The sequence below is a fragment of the Neltuma alba genome, unplaced genomic scaffold (genome assembly GCF_004799145.2).
Source record: "Neltuma alba isolate B1F8T4 unplaced genomic scaffold, ASM479914v2 tig00011100_pilon, whole genome shotgun sequence".
Classification (NCBI taxonomy): Eukaryota; Viridiplantae; Streptophyta; class Magnoliopsida; order Fabales; family Fabaceae; genus Neltuma; species Neltuma alba.
In genome coordinates, this window is record NW_021635838.1 from 72435 (window position 1) to 96862 (window position 24428).

Here is a 24428-nt window from a genome sequence, read left to right on the forward strand (position 1 = left end):
CATACGTTGTATTCACTTTATCCATTAAATACAGAAAATTACAAAGAGTTTAGATAGTCTTGCTTTAGTTTTGGTTTAGTCACTAGTTACATAAACACTTCATACATCATACTGGGTTAATTTGATATTTGTGATACATTAGTAAGACATTCATAGGTTCCTCAGGTGATCGACATCTAGGTTAGTGCTACTTTACTATATTTAGCTTAGTTTTATTTGATAGTCTAATAACAAGGCTACATCAAATTTGGCACCGTTACTGGGGAGCCTAGCTCTTTGGTAATCGGGTGTCCAAATATCATTTTGATTAGCTGTAATTGTTGCATTTTCCTTGTGTTTTCTAGTTTTCAAAAAAAATTTCTATAAAATCCAATAAATATTTTAGTGTTATTGTTGTTCTTTGATTTGTTTAGTGTTCTCATGTATTTGCTAAAAAATTGCTATTGGAAGTTATCTTGGTGAATTGGGAAGTGGTTGTGATAGGAACTTATTGAAATCTGTTTTGTTCTGTATTAGAAACTCGATTTTGTCAACTTGTTTTGCTACGGTAAAGCCCTCCATTCACTGCGACTAAATCCTGAAAAGAGGAGAAGTTCAACTCAACCAAGTTATACACCATGGCCAACTCTACCTTTAGCCGTGACAAAGTCCCATTCTTCAAAAATTGTCAGGGACTGCTTTGACTTATCCTTCATAGCATTCTTTAAACTTTTAACATTTTCTGGAGTATCTTGAACTGCTTTTGACTTGTATTCATTGATTCTTTGATTAGTTCATTCAATTTCTTGGTTCTTGAAGATTGAATTGTTGTTTGGTGCTTAATTGCTTTAAGTGGTCTAAGTGTTGTATGACCTGATCTAGAAAAGAAACACTTTTGCCACTTGACACCGAAATAAACAAGACTTTAAGAGCACTTAAGAAGGAAAGATTTCTTAAGGGTACTAGTGGTTTGCATCTTAAACAGCCTACACCTTTCACACCTCTATTTTCACTGCATTCTGAATAATCTTGTGATTCCTTTGAGTTTTCTAAATATGATTCTTCACTTAGTAATTACATAGATCATCATTTTGTCATGGAACGAAATAATATGCTAAGGATAATGAACCACTTAGGGTTAATAAAGTATATAGAGAGGAGGAAAGGCCTAATCTAAATAACAATGTACAAGAGCAACAAGCTAAAAATAACAAAGTTAATGTTTGGCATAGAAGCATAAGAGAAATGAATTCTTCTAATGTTAATTATAATCCTTATGGCTTCTACAATTTTAATGCTGATTTTGAATCAAAAGGAGCTTTGATAAGTGCCTTACCTAAATTTTATGACAATGCAGGAGAGGATCCACATAGGCATCTCCAAAACCTTTATATGATATGCTCTTCCATGAAGCCTCCTGGAGCCCACCTAGATAATGTACTGAGTAGAGCCTTCTTGTTTTCTATGAAAGGAAAGGCTGAACATGTTGCCTCAATATTTTGCAACACTTTTATGGGAGCAATTAAAGAAGAAATCCTTGGAAAAGTATTTTCTAGCTTCAAGGACAGCTAGAATGAGGAAATAGATCTACAGTATTCAATAAGTGATTAGAGAAAGCTAGTATGAATATTGGAAAAGATTCATAGCCCTCCTTGCCAAATGCCCACATCATCAAATTTCTCAACCACATTTGGTTCAATATTTCTATGATAGATTGCTAGATCATCAAAAGTCCACCATTGATGTTGTTGCTAGTAGTTCTTTAATTGACTTGACTTCTCAAGGCATATGGGATTTATTAGAGAATATGGTTGCAAATAATCAACAGTTTGGAGTTAGAGATATAGCTCAAGTACAGGGAGTAGGGGCTTGGCAAACTGATGAAATTCTGAATAAGTTGGCCAATTTAAGTGATCAAATGGTTTGTATGAAAAAAGGCATACAAACTCAACAAAGCCACTAAGTTAAAGCTCTACATTCCACCCCCATGACTCAAGCTCTTATTCCTACCTCTTATGATGTGTGTGCTAGTCCTATGCACACTACTCTTAATTGTCCCTCCATGATTGAGTCTAGAGATGTAGCTACCATGAACTTCTAAAGACCCAACCAATTCCCCCAAAATACTTACAATAATGGTTAGTGTCACACCTTACTTATATAGTACCTTAGCAGTCATTTAGAACCATTCCAAACCACTATGGATGGTTTTAAACTTGAAAATTTCAATTTGGACGTTAATTTTCGAAAAATTACTGTTCACTGTCTAGTTTTCAGATTACAGGTCCAACTTTGGAAAATCATAACTAATTCTAGAAAAATCGTATGGAGGTGTTCCAAAATTCTACTGAAAGCTCTTTCAATTCTCTTTAAGGAAAAAATATTCAACTGAACTCATCCTCACTGAAAACGTACAGTTTATTCGATTAAAATTACTATTCATTTGGTAAAATCTGGACTTTCCAGATTCTACGCCTTAACTTTGAAAATTCATATATCATTGTATACACATCCAAATGATATGATTTACCACTCATTTTAAAGCTTGGGATATGTATTATAAGTGTACCAAATTTCGCAGCTTAACTCATTCATATGATAGGTCAAACTGAAGATTGAAATTAACTGCTTCAGGACCTACGTTTTATCCCTTAACATCTCTTTACTTTAATTCTTTTTATTTCTTTGGCACACCTAACATGGGCTTACTTTTTCCCATTCATGCTCATACATTCCTATACACACCATAAGCTTTATAATTAAATACATGGCATTCACAACATAAGTCATAACATAGGAGAATTATACATTGAATAATAATATCAATCATTAGCATCAATAACTCTCCACTTCTTCTCCTTGCTTCTCATGCCATTAGTGCCCACCATTGATTGACCTAAATAGTTGGTTAGGGAGGGGGTGAGATTCGGGGGAATCTCAGTAGCAAACAATACCATATTAATCATGCTAAATAGATGCTCATGCACTACACGCAACTTGTTTATTCTCTTGTTAATTAGTGACATACTAGCATGCTCAAAGCTAACTTCTTGATGCATGGCCATCGAGACATAATCTACTCATCATGAATAGCAATTACAGCAGCTAAAACATGTCACAATAACATTCAATAACATGTACACGGCAACACACAAGCATACAACATCAAGCAATGACAATAGGTAAGTTCACTACCTTGCACCTCAAGCCTTCCTCTTACTTTTCCTTTGACTCCCTTGACTTTCCAACCATGTTAGCTTTTGGTCAACATCATCAAACATCCTCTTGGATGTTCCAAAGGTCCTAAACATAGTCATAATGATCATACAATCTATTAGGACCACTAGATTACATAAAGTTCAAAGCTAGCTCTCTTGAACCTCAACCCTTTCTCGTAGTCTTAGGGTTTTCTTTCTAGCTTTTCTAACATAAATCTCATCATTTCCCATCCTTATGATCCATTTCTTGTCAATTAGAACCACTTTAGATGGCTTTAGATTCAAGAATATCAAATCTGGAAATTTTGGTTCGCGGGTACTGTTCACGCAGAATCTCCAGAATTTTTGATCAAATTTCAAAATTCATAATTAAATCTAGAAAAATCCAAATTGAGTGATTCCAAGTCTCACTGAAAGCTAATTAAGTTAAATTTAAAGGAAAAATAGTTTTAGGAACCAATTCTATGCTGAACAGCACCGGAATTGTACGGAACTCGACACTCTTCTAAAAGTTCAACACTGTTTCCAGATTTCAATCTCTAACTTTGAAAAATCACCATAAATCGTACATATATCCAAATGAAGTGTTCTACCCATAGATTTAAAGCTCACAGAGTGTACTTTGAGCATGAAAAATTTCAGAATCAGATACATACAGTAACTAATTTGAAATAGGTATCAAATCAGATGCTACAGCCACCACATATTTTGATCTTGAAGCTTGAAATTTGTTCCTTCTTCTTGGCCTTCACCCCTACGTTTTTCTCTCTAAATTTTGGCAGAGTTTCCCCTCTTAAACGCATGTTGGCTGAAAATATGAAGGGAAAGAGGCTCTATTTATAGCCAAAAAAGTTGGCTTGAATGGACCAAAATGCCCTTGGTGGCTAATAGAAAGGGTAAGGGCAAATTTGGAAGTTCAAGTGGACTTTTGCATCATCATTGCATCATCTTATTACATCATGCTTACCTCAACCTTCTAGAAGATGCCAAGTGTCATGAAAGTGGTGGAGGAGATGGGAGATTAGATCCTAACCGTTGGATCAAACTTGTTTCATAAGCTTCCTCCGAATTTACTTGGCCCACGTTTCTCCGGCTTTCTTTATGGCCTTTCGGAGCTCAGAAAATTGTTCTGTCTACTTTATAAATTTCCTTTAATTCTAGAGAATATCTATGAATTTTCTTAGGCTATAACACTTCCTTTAAACCTTGCATAAAAATTCATTTACCAAAATACCCTTTTATCGGCAAAACCGACTCTTTAATTTATTAAAGCCACTCCACTGGCCTTTTGGTTACGGGACTAATTTTATAAATTAGTACAACCTTTCAACCATTTAACCTCATTTTTGTATACATTTTTGAGGTCTCTTGCTATTTTAAATAATTACCTCACATGGTATACTTTTTACCGGTAATAACCTCATAAATTCCGTTGAAGCTGCCTCAGGGGTATTTTCATCTTTTCTCTTCATAGAAGAGCCTTAGAATATTATTTTCCATTTTCTAGGATTTTCTTAGAATTTTCTGTACCCTCTTCCACTTTTACCCCTGTTGGTCATAACTTTCAGAATTTACAGTTTAGTCCCTGGTTGGACTTAACTTCATATAATCCTCTCTTTGAGGCTTCTAACTCAACCTTTGGCCTATATCTAGTCTCTTTTCTCTCTCTGGGCCTTCGAGACTTTACTGGAGCCTCTAACTTTATTACACTTTAGCCCCTTAAAACTTTTACTTTGCAGTTTAGTCCCTAAAACTACTTTGACTTCCTTTCTCATCTTTGGGACTTCTGCTAAAAAGGGGTCTGATAGCCTATCTAATTCAGGCTATTACTGGTACTTCTAGGCCTAAAACTTTGGATGTTACAGTTAGAGAGGAGACTTCACATCTAAGTGAAGTGGCAATGATAATAGAGGATTTCAAGGTGCTCAAGGCAAGGAAAACATGTATAGAGGTGCTGGATATTATCAAGGACAGTTTGGGAATGCCTCTATGGGAAATTATGCAGGACCATCTATAGCAAGAGAGATCCCAATTCAAGAATCAAATAGAGAAGACACTTTATTAAAGATGATGAGCAAGCCATGTGACAAAGTGGAGCAATGGAGGTAAAAAACAGCAATCTTCAGGCTTATGTTACTCAAATAGTAAATGCTAAAAGTGAGCAAGATGCTAGGAGAGGAGAACTACCATCCAGCACTGTGATTAATCCCACTCACAAAGGTCTAAATGCCATAAGTTTGAGAAGTGGCAAGCTAGTTGGGAAGAAAGATGATGAAAATGAAGATGGAGAGGTAGTGTTGAATGAAGATTTGCAATTCCAAGGGCCAACCTCTATAGCTATACCCTCATCTGAAAGTATGAAAGAGAAGAGCATCTTAAAGAAGAAAGCCACTGCACTTATGAATGACGAAGAGGATGTTAGAGCTGCTAAAGGGAGTCAACCTCAGACTCAAGAAGTTGCTTGCAATAAAGGTAATGAGGTAAATCTTAGGAAACTTCCCCTTCCACATTATTATCTTTAAGGCATCAGAAAAGCTAGCTCCAATAAGAAAGATGATGAGTTGTTTGAGTTGTTTAGCAAAATAGAAGTTAATGTACCTTTACTTGAGTTGGCCTCTCAACCTAAATATGCTAAGATTTTAAGAGATCTGTGTAAATATAAAAAGAAGTTCAAGCCTAATGAGATGGTCCAACTACCTTCCAGTATTAGTGTACTTTTTAAGCCCTAATTTCTGGTTAAGTGTCAAGACTCGAGGAGCTTCACCATACGTTGCACTAAAGGAAGGACTTCTACTCCAAAGGCCTTACATGACCTAGGAGTAGCTATTAATATAATGCCCAAGTCGGTCTATGAGTCCCTAGGTATCACTACTCTTAAGCCCATTAGTGTTATGTTGCAATTAGCAGATCATACTGTTAGATATCCACATGGGGTGCTTGAGGATGTGCTAGTAAAGATTAAGGACTTGCTCATTCTTGTAGATTTCTATGTTTTAGAATGTCTAGGGAAAGCATGAATGAGGGTGTATTAATTCTTAGTAGAACTTTCATTTGAACTGTTAATATTGAAATTAAAATAAAGGAAGGTTCTATCACTATGAGTGTAGGTGATCATTTTGTGCATTTTAACATGTATAAAAGCATGAAGCAACCTAATAAAGATTATTCTTTACATGATGTGCACTTTATAGATGAAATTGATGATGATTTACATGTTAATAATGGTAGAGCTTCTCATAAGGTTGTTGAATCCCCTAATGCACTCATGGTCCATTACCCCCATTCAACCCCTTCTTCTATTTTCCCCTCTCATGGTAGTGATGTGTTGTGTTCTAATGCTTGTTTATTGGATTACACTTCTTCCACTCCATGCACCGTTTCATGTAACAATACTATGTTTGTTAAACCTCCTACTAACCTCAAGGTGCTAGAGAAAGGTACTTCTTGTGATGATTTTGTAGGGTGTAGTGGAGCTGTAAGGTCTCAACCTAAGAAGCCACTAAACTTGATCAAAGTATTGAAGGAGATAGGATGTCACGTCTCAAGTTTTAGATCTAAGAGCCCTAGAAGTAGCCTAAAGAAGGTAGGCTACTAAGCCCCTTTTGAGCAAAAGTCCTAAAGTTGAGAAAGGAAGTCAAAGCAATTTCAGAAATTAAACTGCAAAGTAAAAGTTTTTAGGGGCTCAGGTATAATCAAGGCTAGAGGCTCCAGTAAAGTCTCAAGGGTCCAGAACAAGAAAAGAAATTAGAAACAGGCTAAGGGGTAGGTTAGAAACCTCAAAGAGATGGTTGTATGAAGTTAAGTCCAAGCAGAGACTAAACTATAAATTCATAATGATGAGATTTATGTTAGAAAGGTTAGAAATAAAACCCTAAAACCAAGAGAAAGGGTTGAAGTTTAAGAGAGCTAGTCTTGAACATTATGTCATCTCTTAGTCCTAATAGATTGAATGATCAATATGGCTATGTTTAGGACTTTGAAACATCCAAAAGATGTTTGGTGATGTTAACCGAATGCCCACATGGTTGGAAAGTCAAGGGAGTCAAAGGAAAAGTAAGAGGAAAGCTTGAGGTGCAAGGTAGTGAACTTATCCTTTATGTGCTTGATGTGGTATGCTTATGTGTTTGTTTGTTTCGTTGATATTTGTATGATGTTGTGACATGATGATTGTTGTTGGAAATGCTATTTTTAATATGTTTCTATGGCCATACATTTTTATACCAACCATAAAGTATGATGGCATGTCACTAGTTAACTTAAGTTTATGGAAAACTACATACCATACACCAACATCTATTTTGTGTATGTATGTGGTAATGTTTGCTACTGAGATTCTTCACTCCTCTCTAACCAACCATTTAGGTCAATCAATAATGGGCAATAATGGCATGAGAAGCAAGGTGAAGAAAGTGAAGAATTATTCATGCTAATGAATGAGATTATGTTCAATGTATAATTCTCCTACGTTGTAAATTATGTTATGAATGCCATCAATGCAGTGTATGTGCCTGGAATATTTAAGGCATGAATGAAAGTGTATGAGCATAAATTGAAAAGATCAAACCCCAGTTATGTATGCCAAAAAAATAAAAAGAATTAAAGCAAGCAAAGGTAAAAGGATAAAACATAGGTCTTGGAGTACTTAGTTTCGAGCTTCAGTTTGACCTATCAAATGAACGAGTTAAGCTATGAAATTCAGTATACTTATAGTAAACATCTCAAGCTTTAAGATGAGAGATAAATCACCTCAATTGGATGTGTACACAAGGAAATATGAATTTTCAAAATTGAGGCATAGAATCTAGAAGATCCAAATTTTACCAAATGAACACTAATCTTTATCCAATAAACTGTATGAATTGGGTAAGGATAAGTCTAATTGGATAGTTTTTCCTTAAAGAGCATTGAAAGAGCTTTCCATGAAATTCTAGAACACCTCCATATGATTTTTCTAAAATTAGTTATGATTTTTCAAAGTTGGACCTGTAATCTGAAAATTGCATGGTGAACAGTATTTTTTGAAAATCAGTGTTTTATGAAATTTTTTAGCTCAAGACCATCCAATGTGGTCCAAAATGGTGAGAAATGGATTCTAAGGTATTACATAAGTAAGGTGTGACATAGGACAACCTATCAAGGTCTTGTGTGAAATTCATCATCCACTATTAAAAGAGGAAACATCATTAGACCACAGCTGAACAATTGACGAGTCTACTTCTTCCACTAAATGCTTTGTCATTAGATCCTAAGACACTTGCCAAGAGAGCTTTCCAAGTCGATAAAGAGGAGTATGATGTTGGTAACTATGTCATGGCTTATGTCGCTAGATACTCCATACCTTATGAAGACTTTAAGGACACTTGGATAGGACCTTTGGAGGTAGTCTCAAAGCTTTTAAATAGAAAATCCAAGTTAAAAGATGGCCTTGGCAAGCATTTTCACTTAAGAGCCAATCGCCTCCGCCTCTACTACACTAGTTACAAGCCTCCATGATTAAGGTTGTATCTCTCCTTTCCTAGTTCTTAGTTATCTACATTGAATTAACTACTATATGTTGTTGAACAAGTGTAGGGGAGAGATATACCAGTAGAAAAAGGGTAGCTTTTAAAGTTTGTGTCATGTTTTATCCTTCTACCTTATTCTTTGTATTTCCAAACACACAGTTTGAGTCTTGCTTTAGGTTGCATTGAGGACAATGCAAGGTTTAAGTGTGGGGGAGCATTTAGTACTTTGTTTGTTTTGTTTTGTGTTATGTTCATTTGTTTGTGTTTAATTTTCAAACTCTCTTTTAGCCAAAAGACTCATTTTGGGTTCAATTTATTCAAAATTTTATATATTTTTGGATTGAATTAGCTATGTCTTGCATCTCAATTATATTTTGGTTGATTATGATTCCTTATTTGTTGAAATGAATTATGAATGTCATATGTATTAAGCTCTAAGTGTGGTGCATAGACTACGCTTGATGAGTGTGATAGGAACAAAAAGCCTAGTTGGAAGGATTTGAGCCTATTTTTCATTTCATTATGTGTGACTTATTCACTTAGTCTATTGTTCTCTAGAACTTGTCTTAGTTCTTGCTTAAGGCTGCATTTGTATTGACATGATTGAGATGACATAGGCATTCATCTAAAAAGCTAGTTTAACTAAAAAGCCAACCTTAGAAAACTAATCCCTTGTTTAACCCTTTAAGCCTATCATTTTCATTTCTTCACCTTTTCACACAGGAATGAACTTAATTGTGTTTTACCCAAATCATTTCTTGAGTTAGATGACCTCCTATATCTTTGAAAGGGGAAAAATGACCATTTTGTGATATTTCGCCATAGCGAAAGAAGATGTTGGCCATAGTGAAATCCCCTTAAAAGAGGAAAAGGAAGAAAAAGAAAAAAAATGAGAAAAAGAGAAAAGAAAAAGAAAAAAAAGAAAAATTTATATAAAGAGAAAGAAAGGAAAGAGAACAGAAAAATATATATAAATTTATTTGTTGGAATAAGTAAGCTTCATAGAGTTATCTTCTATACTCCTATGCATTTAATTGCATATAAGCATTTGGTTCATTCTAATTTCCATTCTCCTTATCTCCCTTCCATTACATCCATACATTTAACTCTCTATTCATTTACCTTTCTAACATTACAACATAATAAAAGTTCTATTGATCTTTTGTGCCATTGCTACTAGTGGTAGAGAGTTTAGAACCATTACAAGCATATGGTAAAGCATAGATAGGTGGATGTTGAGTGAAATTAAACCCTGAGAGTTTAGAGTAAAACATTTATACTTGGGAGGTTTCTTGAGCATTCATTTGGGCTAGTCCTTGCACTATTTGCTTATTTCTCTTAGCATATGACATGAGCATGGATTGGATGTGAGTATGGAATTATGATTGCTAAATGTGATTCTTAATGATTGCATGGTTTATTTAGTCTTACCTCTTGTTTTGCATTGAAGTGTTTTGCCCAGGAGTGCAAAAGCTAAGTGTGGGGAGTTGATAAGTCTCATATTTTATATATATATATTTTTTTTTCTAGTCCAAACTTATGCTTTTGTGGCTTGTAATTGTGTAATTTGGGTTAAGATAGAGGTTATTGTGTATCAAGGGTATAAGAGTCAATTGTGTGCTTTTATATGTTATTCTTGAGTTTATTTCATTCATTGGCTCTTGCATATCCCACATATCATAGAATAGATGACTATGAGCTTAATTTGAATATTGTAGGTGATTAGAGGATCAAAGGAACATTGGAAGAATGTTCTGCCTCATTTCGCCATGACCAAATATGGCCTTCATCGTGACTAATGTTCGTCATAAAGGAAACACTGTCACTTATTCATACAGTATCGTTTTGAGTTAGTCGCGACCAACAGATTCATTCGTCATGATGAATATGTAAAATTTCTAGATTTAATTCCAGAACACATGCTAGTTCTGTCATTTCATGATTTTTCAAGTTTTGGCTTTGTTTTCTCCATCCAAAGCTCTCCCATTTTATCCCTCTTCACTTCCCTATCATCCTCCATCATCAATTCATCATTTCTACCCCAATCCTTCCATTTTCTACTAATTATCCTCCTCTATTTCCCTTCAGATCGTTGCTGTTATGGCCATGGAAGTTACAGAGCTTGGTGAAGTTTTGATTTTAATCATTAGAGGCTAGATCTTCATTCCTTGATGTTCAATGAAGCCAATTTGAGTTTCTGAACTACAATTAGGAGTTTCTTCTACCTCAATCTTAGTTTTACTCTTTACATTCATAGATTATAGTTTTGATGGTTTAGATCTATGATTTGTGATTGTAAAGAGGTGTAATTTGATTGTTTTACATTGAGATTGAGATTTGAATTGTATTATGCACTTTAATTGATTAATTGAATTGATATTTCCTTCTGTTATATTGATTCTTTTTTCTTAAGTGTTTGAATCTCTTGATTGACCAGTTAGGTTGCTAACATGGTTAATTAAGAGAGTAAAATACCCTTTGCAAAACATAATCCATATTAGGCATTTAGATGAGTTTGGTGAGTTAGGGTTCTAGCTTATTGAATTCATTCTTTGTAGAAGGTCTTCACAAACTGAGTTTAATAAGTGAATTGAAACTCAATCAAGAGAAGAACTAGGATGAATAGTGGACTTGATTATCAAGGATGATTCATACATTGCATTCACTTCATTCATTAAATACAAAAAATTACAAAGAGTTTAGGTAGTCGTGCTTTAGTTTTAGTTTAGTCACTAGTTACATAAATACTTCATACATCATGCTGGGTTAATTTGATATTTGTGATAGATTACTAAGACATTCATAGGTTCCTCAAGAGATCGACATCTAGGTTAGTGCTACTTTACTGCATTTAGCTTAGTTTTATTTGATAGTTTAATGACAGGGCTACATTAGTCAGGCTGAAGTGAGATATCTTGCTATGATGAAAACACTAAAATGCAGAATCAGGCTTTAAACTTTAGATTTCGATTCCAAGGAAAGGACCATGAGCTAGCTACAATACTCTATCCAGAGAACTCTCATTTTTGTCTCTTAGGGTTCCTTAAGGGTTCTTGAGGTCCCTCCATTGATTCCTACCAATTTTCATTCCATTTCCACTCCATTCTATCACTCTACTGCATCATCTATCATTTATCTTCATCTGCCATGGTTGGTGCTGTGATTTTAGAGCTTGGAGGAGCTATTTCTGAAGTCATAAGAGGCCAAAAAGTGTTGCCCTAAGGAGTTTTAATGGATGCTTGAGCTTGGGACTTAATTTAGGGAGTTTTTTTTTACCCTTTTCCATTACTCTAACTAGCATTTTAGTTGTTCTTAGCTAGAATCTCTATTTCATTATTAGAGCTAAATCTCATAGCTATAATCCTGTTATTTTAGATCAAATTCTGAGAGTTTATGCTTTGGTATTTGTGTTGCAATGAGAATGCTGCATTTAGTCATGTGAATATTGGATGTTGTTCAATCTAATGTTAGTTTTGATTAAATGAAGTGCCTTGCTAGCATAATTGGTTATTATGTTCAAGTTGTTAATACCATTGTATTAACCTCACCAAGTGAGTATTCATGAGGGTGATTAGTTTCTTGTGAGTCTTTAGGTTAAAGGTTTCATTAACACACTAATTTACCTAATTTTGAAAGGTCATTCAAGCTAGCTAAGATTGGTTTTTGATTAAACTCCTACCATATTTTGAAGTGATGAAGGCTTAATCAATTCTCCACGGGGCATTTTTATCAATTAAGTTCATAAACCATCCATTTACTTGCTTTCCTCCATTATTTTCTCAATTCACTTAAAAAGACCAAAAAGACTTTACCTCTTTTACATTTTGATTTTATTGCGACTTAGTTTCAATCTTACAAAAGCCCCTAATTTTACCTTTTCACATGGTTTTGTCACTTAAATTACATAGGATCAATTCAGGGCCCTCAAAATGAACACGACCCGGATTGTACCACTGTAGTGCATTCCTATCTAGAACTAAATTGTTTTTGATACCCCAGTGATGAGGGCTATCAAACTAGCACGGTTACCGGGGAGCCATTGATTTGGTTTCGCATGTAATTTGGGTGTCAACTTGAGTATTGAGCTTTAGGTCAAAAACCATGTGATTGAGGCTGTCTAGTAGTTGCATTTTCATTCTAGTTATTTTCATGTCTTTAGTATTGAGCATTGTGTTTGTTTCTTATGCATAGAAAATTTTGTAGAAACTTATAAATATCTTAATTTCCTTCAAGTTTTGCATACTACTAGAAAAAAGACTGTTAATGTCGCAAAAAAACGGCGGTTAAGCAGAAAAACGACATGGAAAAAAAGACGGTGGCATTTTTGTAAATAAGTTGAAGAGGCAAATATTTTCCACGACGGTTTTTAAGAAAACCACCGTGGAAAGTGTGTCACTTTACCTTCTCCGCTTCGATTTTCCGTCACTTTCGTTTCTCATTTCATCAATGCGCCGTGGTCCCCCTCTACCCCACCACCGAAAACTGCCATTACCGGCCATTCCCGCCACTAACCCACCATTTAAACTCCTCCATTGAGCTTGTGGTGCCTTGCTGCCGTCCGCCGTGGTTCGAACGCCCCTCATTTCGCATCATTCTTGCTCGGCCGTGGTCCCCTCTGTCCCACCACTGAAAACCAACCAGACCCCCCACTATCCCACCATTTAAACTCCGCCATTGAGCTTGTGGTGCGTTGCCGCCGTCCGCCGCCGTTCAAACGCCCTCATTTCGCATTTGAATCTTCTCTGCTCTGTGAGTATCCTCTTCTTTCATTCTTTTCAATTTTTCTTGGTTTGTTGAATGTTTTGGCCATGAAAATCTGTTATATATAAAATGGGTTTATTAGTTTTCCATTGTGGTTGGCTTGTATTGTTCATTTTGCATTTTTTCTGTGGTTGAATCATTGATTTGTGTTGATTGGTGGGCATTGGATGTGAGAAAACCTTAATTCCTTCTTATATACTGTATTAGAAACATGTTTAAATGTTTGGAGTTGATTAGTTGTGAAGTTTTTAAATTTTTTTATAATTTTTTGATATTTATTTCGAATTTTTGGTAATTTTTTTTGTAATAAATATAAGAATTTAGTAATAGATAATCTGTTTGTTATTTTGTGTTTTTTTTCTTCGTTATGAATTTTAATTGATAGTAAAGTGTTGTTTAAATAATCTGTAGAACAATGGATCGTAGTTGGATGAAAGCTAAGAGAATTAGCAAGGAATATGAGGATGGGGTTGAAAAGTTTCTTGAGTTTGCTCAGAGAAATGCCGCTAGTAAAAGAGATGGATTGTACTATTGTCCTTGTGTCAAATGTTTAAACAATAGTCGACGGAGTATTTCAGAGATAAAAGAGCATCTTATCTGTGATGGGATAAATTTGAGGTATACAAATTGGATATGGCATGAAGAAATTAGAAAGACTACACTGTTTGCAAATGAGAAAGTTGTGAATGAAGACTTTAGGTGATACAATTTCGGATATGTTTCGTGATATAAGGTCTGAATCCTCTACACAGTTCTCTTCCAGCTTTGAAACTTTGTGTAGTGATGCAGAGACACCTTTATACCTGGGGTGCAAAGATGATTACACAAGGTTGACAACCGTATTGAAACTGATGAATTTGAAGGCAAGAAATGGTTGGAGCGATGCTAGTTTTACGGAATTGCTTGAATTGCTGAGTGATATTCTTCCTAAAGGGAATTCACTTCTGAAACGAATGATGAGGCAAAAAAGATTTTATGTCCGATGGGTTTGGAATATGAGAAGATACATGCGTGTCCTAATAACTGCATATTATTCAGAAATGATTATGAAGGGTTGAATAAGTGCCCTAAATGTGGGACTTCAAGATACAAAATGAAGAAAGATGATGGTGATTATAATTAGATGACCAAAGGTTCTCCTTTGAAGGTTCTGTGGTATCTTCCAATAATACCACGATTTAAGCATCTATTTGCTAATGCCACAGATGAAAAGAACTTGAGATGGCATTTCGATGAGAAAATATGTGATGGAAAGCTTCGTTACCTGGCAGATTCTCCTCAATGGAAAACAATAGATCAAAAATTTCCTCAATTTGGTGGTGAGCCAAGAAACCTTCTATATGGATAGAATTAACCCATATGGTAATCTTAGTAGCACACACAGTGCTTGGCCAGTGCTCCTCGTAATTTACAACTTGCCTCCTTGGTTATGTATGAAAAGAAAGTATATCATGCTATCTTTGATGATCTTGGGGCCAAAACAACTGGGAAACGATATCGATGTGTATTTGGCACCTTTGATTAAGGATCTGAAGAAATTATGGGAGGAAGGCGTTGATGTGTTTGATGCATATAAACAAGAGACCTTTAATTTACGTGCCATGATATTCACCACGATAAATGACTTTCCAGCATATGGAAATTTGTCAGGATACAGTGTTAAGGGGCATAAAGCATGCTCGATATGCGAAGAAGGCACCCACTATATGTGTAAAGCCCTTGACCTCAAAACATTATAACTTGTCATAAATCACTACTATGGTAGAAAAGGAAATCTGTTAAAATAAACTACCATAGTAGAAAGAAATTTGCATAATTTTAGAAATTGACTTTCAAACTAGGGTCAAACCCAACTCCATTGCATGCAACTAAAAAGATCATTCATTAACATCCACTGGGCCTCCCAGCCTCTGGCTCGGGTAACAACATACATCACATCAGCCCATCCAAATGGTTTCTAACACAATAAAATAGAGTTTCATAAGACACTAGAAATGGCCTCTGGCCAACCAAAATAAGGAGATGACATTCTCTCTAGTTTACAACAAGGCCGGGTAATCATAATATTTCAAAAGGAATCCTAAACGTGGCAATATACAACTAGCTATACATATGCAAAGGCTAAAGGCCTAAAGCTAACCCAGCTCAAGCCTCTACATCTCTTTCCGAAGGCACACGCCCGGAACCTTCACCTGAAAACATTGTAAACCACGGGGTGAGACAAACGTCCCAGTAACCAACCTTTCCAATTCAAGGTACTACTAAATAGGTGCTCGTGAGATGTCAAGTGGGGCAGCTCACAAGTAATATGATAACAAGATAGCCACAACAAGTCATGCAAGTGCAATGATGCAATCCCATCAACCATATCCCTCACTTTGGGGGATTTTCAAGAGCCGAACCCGGCCTATCCCTCACTATGGGGGACGTAAGGAGCCAAAAGGCCTATCCCTCACTCTGGCGATGGAGGCCTTACCACGTGGTAGTAACTATCAAAAACTCTCATCAATTCCCAATTCATGCATCATGCTCAAACCATAATCAAATAGTAATTGAACATTTCATAAGTAACTTCTTCAGTGGCATATCTTTCACAATTCCAAGATTCATTCATCATCAATTGAAACCCCACAAGACAGTTTTCCTTTTTATATATAACATACACTTTGAACATAATTGTTACTCGGAGCACAAAACATAAATCTACTCACAATACCACAGAAGCATGTACTAAGGATTGGAAAGTGGTTACCTCTCACCCGAGCAAGGAATAACAACCAACAATACGGTCTGTGCACCAACAAGGCTCACAACCGGTCTACACAAGCACACAAACACACACACATCATGTATTAGCTTTCAAACTAATAATGTGGCCAAAACAACACTTGGGGACACAAAATTCCTAGCTCTAACTAAAACTCTACCCAACTCAAAGGGTATAACCATCAAAACAACACTCCAAAGTCATAAAAGTCCATTAAAACATCAAATCTCCTTCCAAGCATCAATTAGGGTTCAAACCTCAAGGACCCACTATAGGGATTCTACACCCAAACATCCCACTTGAACAATTGAAGTTCTAACAACAATCTAAACCGATTAACCATCCAATTTAACCCTCCTTAACATAACCCAATTCACAAAACTCAAAATCAACCTCTATATTATCATCCTCAATCACAAACCTCCCATTTCCATAAACCCTAGCCTCAAAAACTCAAAGTTCTTCAAATTCAAGAAAACTACACCGATTAAATACTTAGACTAACCCAAAGCAATCAATTAAACTCAAAACAATCGATCAAAAACCTCAATTCCATCACAATCTAGAAAACTCTAGGGTTTCACCATAGATCTTTAGAAATTCCAAGAAAGAAGGTAGATTAGAAGTTAAAATCACTTACTTGAGGTAATAGATCCTTAGAAATGCTCCATCCAAGCCAAAATATCGAAACCCTAGCAGAGCCTCTCTCTCTACCTCAGATTTTTCTAATTTTTGCACAACTGAACCCCTCCCGCGACTATATAGATTTGGACTCCTTCGCCGCGGTGAACTAATCCTGAGAGGGATTACTCGCCTGAAAACCTGACTTCGCTGCGGCGAACTCCAATATTCATCGCGGCGAAAGCTTCCCGAGAGGAAACTCTCGCTCGCCCAGAAAACATTCGCCGCGGCATACCCCTACCTTTGCTGCGGCGAAACCTTCCCGAGAGGGGAACCCTGCTCACTTGAACAACTTCGCCGCGACCAAACCTGCCCAGAAGACAATCCCCCCTGGAACTCCCGGTTCGCCGCGGCGAACATACCCTGAGAGGGCTATATTCACCTATTACTCCAACATACCTCAAATCCAACCCAAACACCAAGATCAACATTAAATCACTAATCTATCCTCAAAATCAACCAAAAGAGGTTATTAAAACCCGATAAAACTCAAGATGTTACAATATGCAACTTAAACATGGCAGGAAGACAGTATACCTTGGTCACAGAAGGTTTCTTAGTCGGTATCACCCTTATCGTAGATTGAAAAAGGCATTTAATGGCTCACAAGAATATGAAATGACTCCAAGACCATTAACTGGAGAAGAAGTTTATCAACGGGTGGAGGGAATTAATGTGGTCTTCGATAAGAAGAAGAAGAAGACTGCCGGTGAGAGAAATATATGGAAAAAAATATCTGTCTTTTTTGATCTTCCATATTGGCAAAGTCTTGATGTGAGGCATAGTCTAGATGTGATGCATGTGGAGAAGAATGTATGTGAGAGCCTTGTTGGTACACTTTTGCATATAAGTGGAAAGACTAAAGATGGAATCAATACAAGACGAGACTTGGTTGAAATTGGAATAAGAAATGTCCTTCACCCACAAGAAAGAGATGGTAAGAGGGCTTATTTACATCCAGCTGCGCACACATTATCAAAAGAAGAGAAAAGAAGTTTATATGGTTTTGTCAGTAGTATTAAGGTGCCACAAGGTTATTCTTCTAACTTAAGCAAACTTGTTTCAATGCAAGATTTGAAGATAACGGGAATGAAGTCTCATGATTGTCATGTGTTGATGCAACAATTACTTCCACTTGCTATTCGAGGCATTATGAAAACCAATGTGAGAAATACTATTACAAGACTTTGTATGTTTTTTAGTGCCATTTGCAGCAAAGTCATTGATCCTGCTGAGTTGGATGAATTAGAAAATGAAGGTTATGTGATCCTCTCTCAATTGGAAATGCATTTTCGTCCATCATTTTTTGATATTATGGTCCACTTGATAGCTCATCTTGTGCGAGAGATAAGACTTTGTGGCCCTGTGTGTTTAAGATGGATGTACTATTTTGAGAGATACATGAAAATCCTAAAAGGATACTCTAAGAATCCTTATCGGCCTGAGGCATCAATTGTTGAGAGATATGTAGCTGAGGAGGCAGTTAATTTTTGTAACGCATATCTTGATAGGGTAAAGGCAGTTGGTCTTCCTCAATCTCGACATGATCAGGGGAGAAGAAGCAAGGGAACATGGGGTGTCATAGTAAGGTCTATGTCAAGAGAAGTTATAATGCAGGCACATCTATACATTTTAAACAACATGGATGAAGTTTTGCCTTACTTAAATGCTCACAAGAATATGCTGAGGAACTTGAATCCAAGAAAGAGTGATATGCAACTAGCTAATGAACATACTAAGTCATTTCCAGAGTGGTTCAAGCGAGAAGTATTAAAAGATAGCAATCCTTCTGAGACAATACAGAGGCTAGCTGCAGGGCCTTCTTTTGAGGTTTTGTGTTGGGGTGGATATGATATAAATGGTTATTCTTTTTACACAAAAACTCAAGACGATAAGAGTACTATGTAGAATAGTGAGGTGATGGTAGTAGCGGAAGCCATGCATTTTGCTAGTTCTAAAGACAGAAACCCATATCAACAGGGTTCTGGTGACGACAGCTCTTTTACTAGCTGGAGAAAGGGTAGAGGGCCAACCCATATGAGGGATTTAGCTTTATGTGATGAGAGCACACAGCCTATGAGGATTACAGTGGAGTTTGATGATGATCTGAAACCTATAGGAAAGGCTGGGGCTCAATTTACTAGTTATGTGGGTTATGTCGCACGCAGTAAGATTGGCATTGACATTCCTGGCTAGAAGAAGGTGGACAAAGATTTGAAGAAAAACATTTGGGAGGATATATTGGTATATTGTGCATTGTTTTCACTACTTGTTTCAATTATAGTTGCTTATTTACTTTATAACTCTATGCTATTATTGTCTTGTAGCTGACATTTGATATTCCTGCCACTAAGCAAATGAGAGACCGTCTGTTTAAGCAACTTGATGAACAGTGGAGGGATTTTAAGGCCACACTTACAAAACATTATATTCGTGGAAAAAGAAAGGGTGAGCATCCCAAGGAACGATATTCATTTATTAGTGACGAGGCATGGGAGAGTTTTGTGAAGCAACGTGAAGACCCTGTATTTCAGGTTTGGTTTCTTCAAACTTAATTTTTAATCAGGTCATATTTTATTTAACTAAACTAACTTTGTCAATTTGGTTTCATTGTCATATGCATTGAGTCAGAAGAGCAAACAAATATCTGAACAGAATGTATACCCACATACCATGTCTCGTGCAGGGTATGGTGGGTTAGAAAGAAGTGTGATGGAGGAATGAATGAAGAATGCAAAGATGGCTGCTGCTTCAGATCCTACTCGCTACATTCCACCTATTGAGCGTCCTTCTCGCCAAGAAAAATGAAAGGCGGCGAGGATTAAAAAGGGCCAATACATTACTCCACAGTCGACTGCTATTACTAAGAGGATTGTAAGTAATATTTAAGAATTATGGTTCATTAATTGTTTTTTTCAATTATCTTAAATTGAATTTATTGCTTTAATGATATAGGATACGCTTGAGGAGCAATTATCTCAAGGTACATTCATCCCTCAAGGACGGATGGATATCTTGGCCACTGCTATTGGAAAGGCTAACCATCCTGGAAGAGTCAGAGGGACCCCTAAAGGGATGGTATTAAAGAATTTTTTGGCTCTGCTTCACGAAGAAGTACTAGATCATCCTCCGCTAACATGGTATCTAAAGAGGAGCTCAACCAACAACTACAGGACAATACATTACTCCACAGTCTGCTGCTGTTGCTGAGAGGATTGTAAGTAATATTTAAGAATTATGCTTCATTAATTATTTTTTTCAATTATCTTAAATTGAATTTGTTGCTTTAATGATACAGGATACACTTGAGGAGCAATTATCTCAAGGTACATTCATCCCTCAAGGACAGATGGATATCTTGGCCATTGCTATTGGAAAGGCTGACCATCCCGGACGAGTCAGAGGGACCCCTAAAGGGATTGGTATTAAAGAATTTTTTGGCTCTGCTTCACGAAGAAGCACTAGATCATCCTCCGTTAACATGGTGTCTAAAGAGGAGCTCGACCAATGACTACAGGAAGAAACAAAGAGAGTTCGAGCTGAACCAAGTCAACAACACATGGCAGAGATGCAAAAGATACGTGACGAATTCGATGCCATGTTTCAACAGACTCTGATGATGATGGGTACGAGCGGATTCCAGATGCCCCGAGTATCTGAACCTTCCCAAGTAATAATCACACATCTTTTTAAATCTTTTAAAGATTTATTTGATCCATTTAAACTTATTTAATGTTCCTTAACTAATTTCATATTGTGCTTCAGGGTTCACCTATGATAAAAAGCGGAAAGGACAGTAATAATCAGACACAGCAACTGACAGTGTCTGACCCTGACCCTAGCCCTGACCCTGTTGAAGACAATGGGATGCCGTGTTCTCTCTATATGGATTATGAAAATTCACTTGTTCGTGTTGCTAGTGGCCGAGGATTCATGGGCACAACGAATCACGGCAACAAAATTCCGAGCAATCAAGCAAGGGTGACAGTGGAGAGAATTGTTCGTGGTCAGGGGGTACACCAGTGCCCAATCCTACTGATGAGGTTCGACTCTTGGCCCAAGCTAAAGGACATTTCATTTTGTGGCCAAAGAGACTTATTGCAAAGCCAATGGTAAAGAAGGCGGTAACAAAGAAGGCCACAACGAGCGCATCATCAGATCCTGTACTCTTGCCTCTTCCTGGTGATGTTGCGCTTATGTATTCCAGTTTGGAGGTTCTTCATTCCATAGTGCCAAACATGGATAAGCCTGTGACTTTCAAGATGCCGTTGGGGATTGTGGGTTCAGATATAACATACGACTTCACCATTGACAATAGGGACCTCGTTCAGTTCCTCAACTTTGAGGAGCTTGATATAGTCTTCATACAGCTCACTATTTTGTAAGTTACAATATCATTTTCTTATTACATATTATACTTCATGCATGTCCTAATGTTTTTTACTTGAACAACAGGCACTTTAATCAAATCTGTCGAAATGGAGGACTTGAAGGAACATATGGCTTTATGTGTCCTCAAAGGGTGCAGAAAGAATTTAATACTGTGGAAGCAAGGTCAATCTACATTATGACCACAATGACTCAGACTAGAAAGCCAATATATTTTGCACCTTACGTGGAAGGTAGGTGTATTATTGTATTTGAGATATACAAGTTGTATGTGTCAGGTTATAATTAACATGGTTTGCTTTTTGTAGTTATCATTAGACTCTAATTGTTTGTGCCCCTTTTGACAACAAAGTTTACTGGTTCGATTTACTCTGTGGAAGTCCATCCGAAGAAACCAAAGATGTCATCGACACGTTAGTTTTTATTTATATATTTATTACTTGTGAAGTTTATACAAGCATGCTCTAATATCATTTTCTCTTATACTATTGATAGGGCTTTTCATACTTTTAATGTTGTGGCGATTAAACAAAATAGACAAGTACCAACATGGATTCTTCCAAAGGTATATGTTGTTTTGAATAACTTTTAAACATTTTTGGATGAATTAAAGTTAATGTTTATAATCAATAATGTCTAATATTCAATTTTATATATTATTTTTTTTAGTACCGTTGTCAACAAGGACATGTTGAGTATGGATATTATGTCATCCACTACATGAATGACATAATTGAGATAGGAACGACTGAGAAATTAGACGAGGTAAAGATGAGTTACGTTGCATGACGTTCTTCAATTCATTTCACATTTTTGACTAAGTTTACTATGTTATTTTTGATTAACAGATATTTCAAAATACTGCGCCATATCTCATGGATGACATCAACTTGAAGAGGGACACTTTGTCAACAACATTGGTACAAACTATTGAAATTTAGCTTTCAAATAGTTAGGTCATTTCTCAAAAAATTCATTGTTAGATGTTTTCTCTCGGTTTCCTCTAATATGTACATGTTCATGATTTCTATTGTACAGAGAAGTAGTTACTTCTATTTCAGAATTGTTGGACTTAGCCAATACGTGTTCCTTGGTCTTAATTAACCCCTTAGTTCTATTGGCCGGTTTCCCTATTTTTGCATTGTGTAAAAGAAATTTCAATGATGTATATATATTAACTACCTAATTGATCTTGTTCTGCGTATTCTACACTGCCTACATTTATTTGGAACTATAAACTGCACGGTGGTAAAAATGAAAATCAAGCAGAATTTTTTTTAAAAAAAATATTTTTAACAGCAATTATATTTATAACCGCCGTTAAAAGTATTTTCCACGGCGGTTAAGACAAAAAACGGCCATTGAAAGTTAAATTTCAACGGCGGTCTTTTGTTTAACCGCCGTGGAAAAATGAATTTCCACGGCGGTTTACTAAGAACCGCCGTGAAAAGCCTTTTTTCTGGTAGTGGCATTTGTATTTCTTTTGTTAGTTCACTAGATTTTTTTTGTTGGTGTGTTGCTGGATTCTTGCATCAACATTGTTGTTGCTGGCTTGGTTGCTACAATGTTATGATCTTTGTGATCTTTGTGGTTGCGTTATGGTACTAGAAGTTGTTAATAGCTTATACTTGCATTTAGTGTCTGATATCTCTCTATATTTCATTGATTCTAGCATGATTTTTATGGAATTATATGTTTAATTTGGAACTAATTGTGATGAAATGCTAATAATTACTTGGAAGGAGTGTTTTGTAATTTCATAAGAATTCAGGTTCATAAATCAAAGAAAGGAACATTCAAAGACTTGGTGTGTAAAAGTGGCAGACTTTCTGTAAAAGGTGCCACCGCGGATCTGAAGAAGCGCCACGACTGATTTAGTTCAATAGGCAGCTCAGAGTCACTATTCTAACTGACATAATTTTAGATGTGCGCCATAGTGGATGATCATAAGCTCCCTGACGGATGACTAATATTAGCAATTTAAACCAGAAGAGCACATGATAGATTATGAGAAAGAAGGAACAAGATCTTGGAGCTCTATTTTGGTTAGCACATGGAACCTAAACCAATTGTAGTTGGGAGGCATTAGTTACAAGGAAGGGAAGCATTTAGGGAGGAGGATTGAGTTTTCATATTGAGTTTTTTGTATTCCATCTTCATCTTCGTTTCCTGTACTCTCTCTGAATCCTCCCTCCAGATCTTCTACATTCCACCATCACCACTGCTACTGCTATGGAATCCAATGTAGAGCTTCTCCTCTCTTTGGCTAGCTAAATCCGCTTGATTCCTAGGAGCTATGATAAAGCCAGAGCAGTGTATTACAGGGAGTTCTTTAGCTTAGGTTTGGAATTTGATACCCTGTAGTTTGTGTTGTCAAGTACATGTGTATTTAGATTTCAATCCTTTATCTTTTTCATTACGTTGCTAGAATAGATTTGATTCATTAAATCCAAATGTTATCTTCTTGATCTATAGTAGTATTGGTTCAATTCTTGATTAGGTTTAATTATGGATTCTTCCTTTGTGATTGCTCTTATGAAATAAAGGTTTTTATTTCTTTTGGAAGTGGTTGGATTTGAATTTGTCATTCTACTTCTACAGGTAATCATATCTAGTAAAGCTTATAAAACACAACATCTTAGTAAGAGAAGTGATGAAGGTAGATTCATAGTCTCTAGGAAGCATCTATTTCATTTATTTCCAATCTTAAAACATTCTCTATTCTGAACTCTTGAATTTCTGTTTAGTAGCAATTTGAATATTAAAGTTTTAGAAATTATTTCATCTCAGTTGCCAATGCATTCACCTAATTCCTACCCTAATTTGTGACTTAATTACTTCATAACACTATTAGACATTTGAGTTCCTTGAGATCGACCTCTGGTTAAGCATCATTTACTGCATTAATAAGAGCAATTAAATTTGGTTTAAAGTGACTCAAGATCAAATTTTTGGCACTGTTACCAGGGAGCTCTATCTCCCGGGTGTTAGCAAGTAAGTTTAGTTGCAGTTAGGCTAGAATTAGTTTGTGTGTTTGGTTCCATTTTAGCCCTTCTGGTTTTCCTCTTGCTGCTACTTAATTGAAGTGTCTGGGAATCTGGTTCATTAATTGGTTGGCTAATCATACTT

At 36.2% G+C, this 24428-nt stretch overlaps 1 non-coding gene across 1 annotated transcript; it reads right to left on the minus strand.

Annotated features, from left to right (window-relative positions):
* Positions 1 to 1549: 1549 nt before the first annotated feature.
* LOC114761228 (small nucleolar RNA R71) lies at positions 1550 to 1656 on the minus strand. Its single transcript, XR_003742123.1, has one exon. It is a non-coding gene; the product is annotated as a small nucleolar RNA R71 (small nucleolar RNA).
* Positions 1657 to 24428: the final 22772 nt, after the last annotated feature.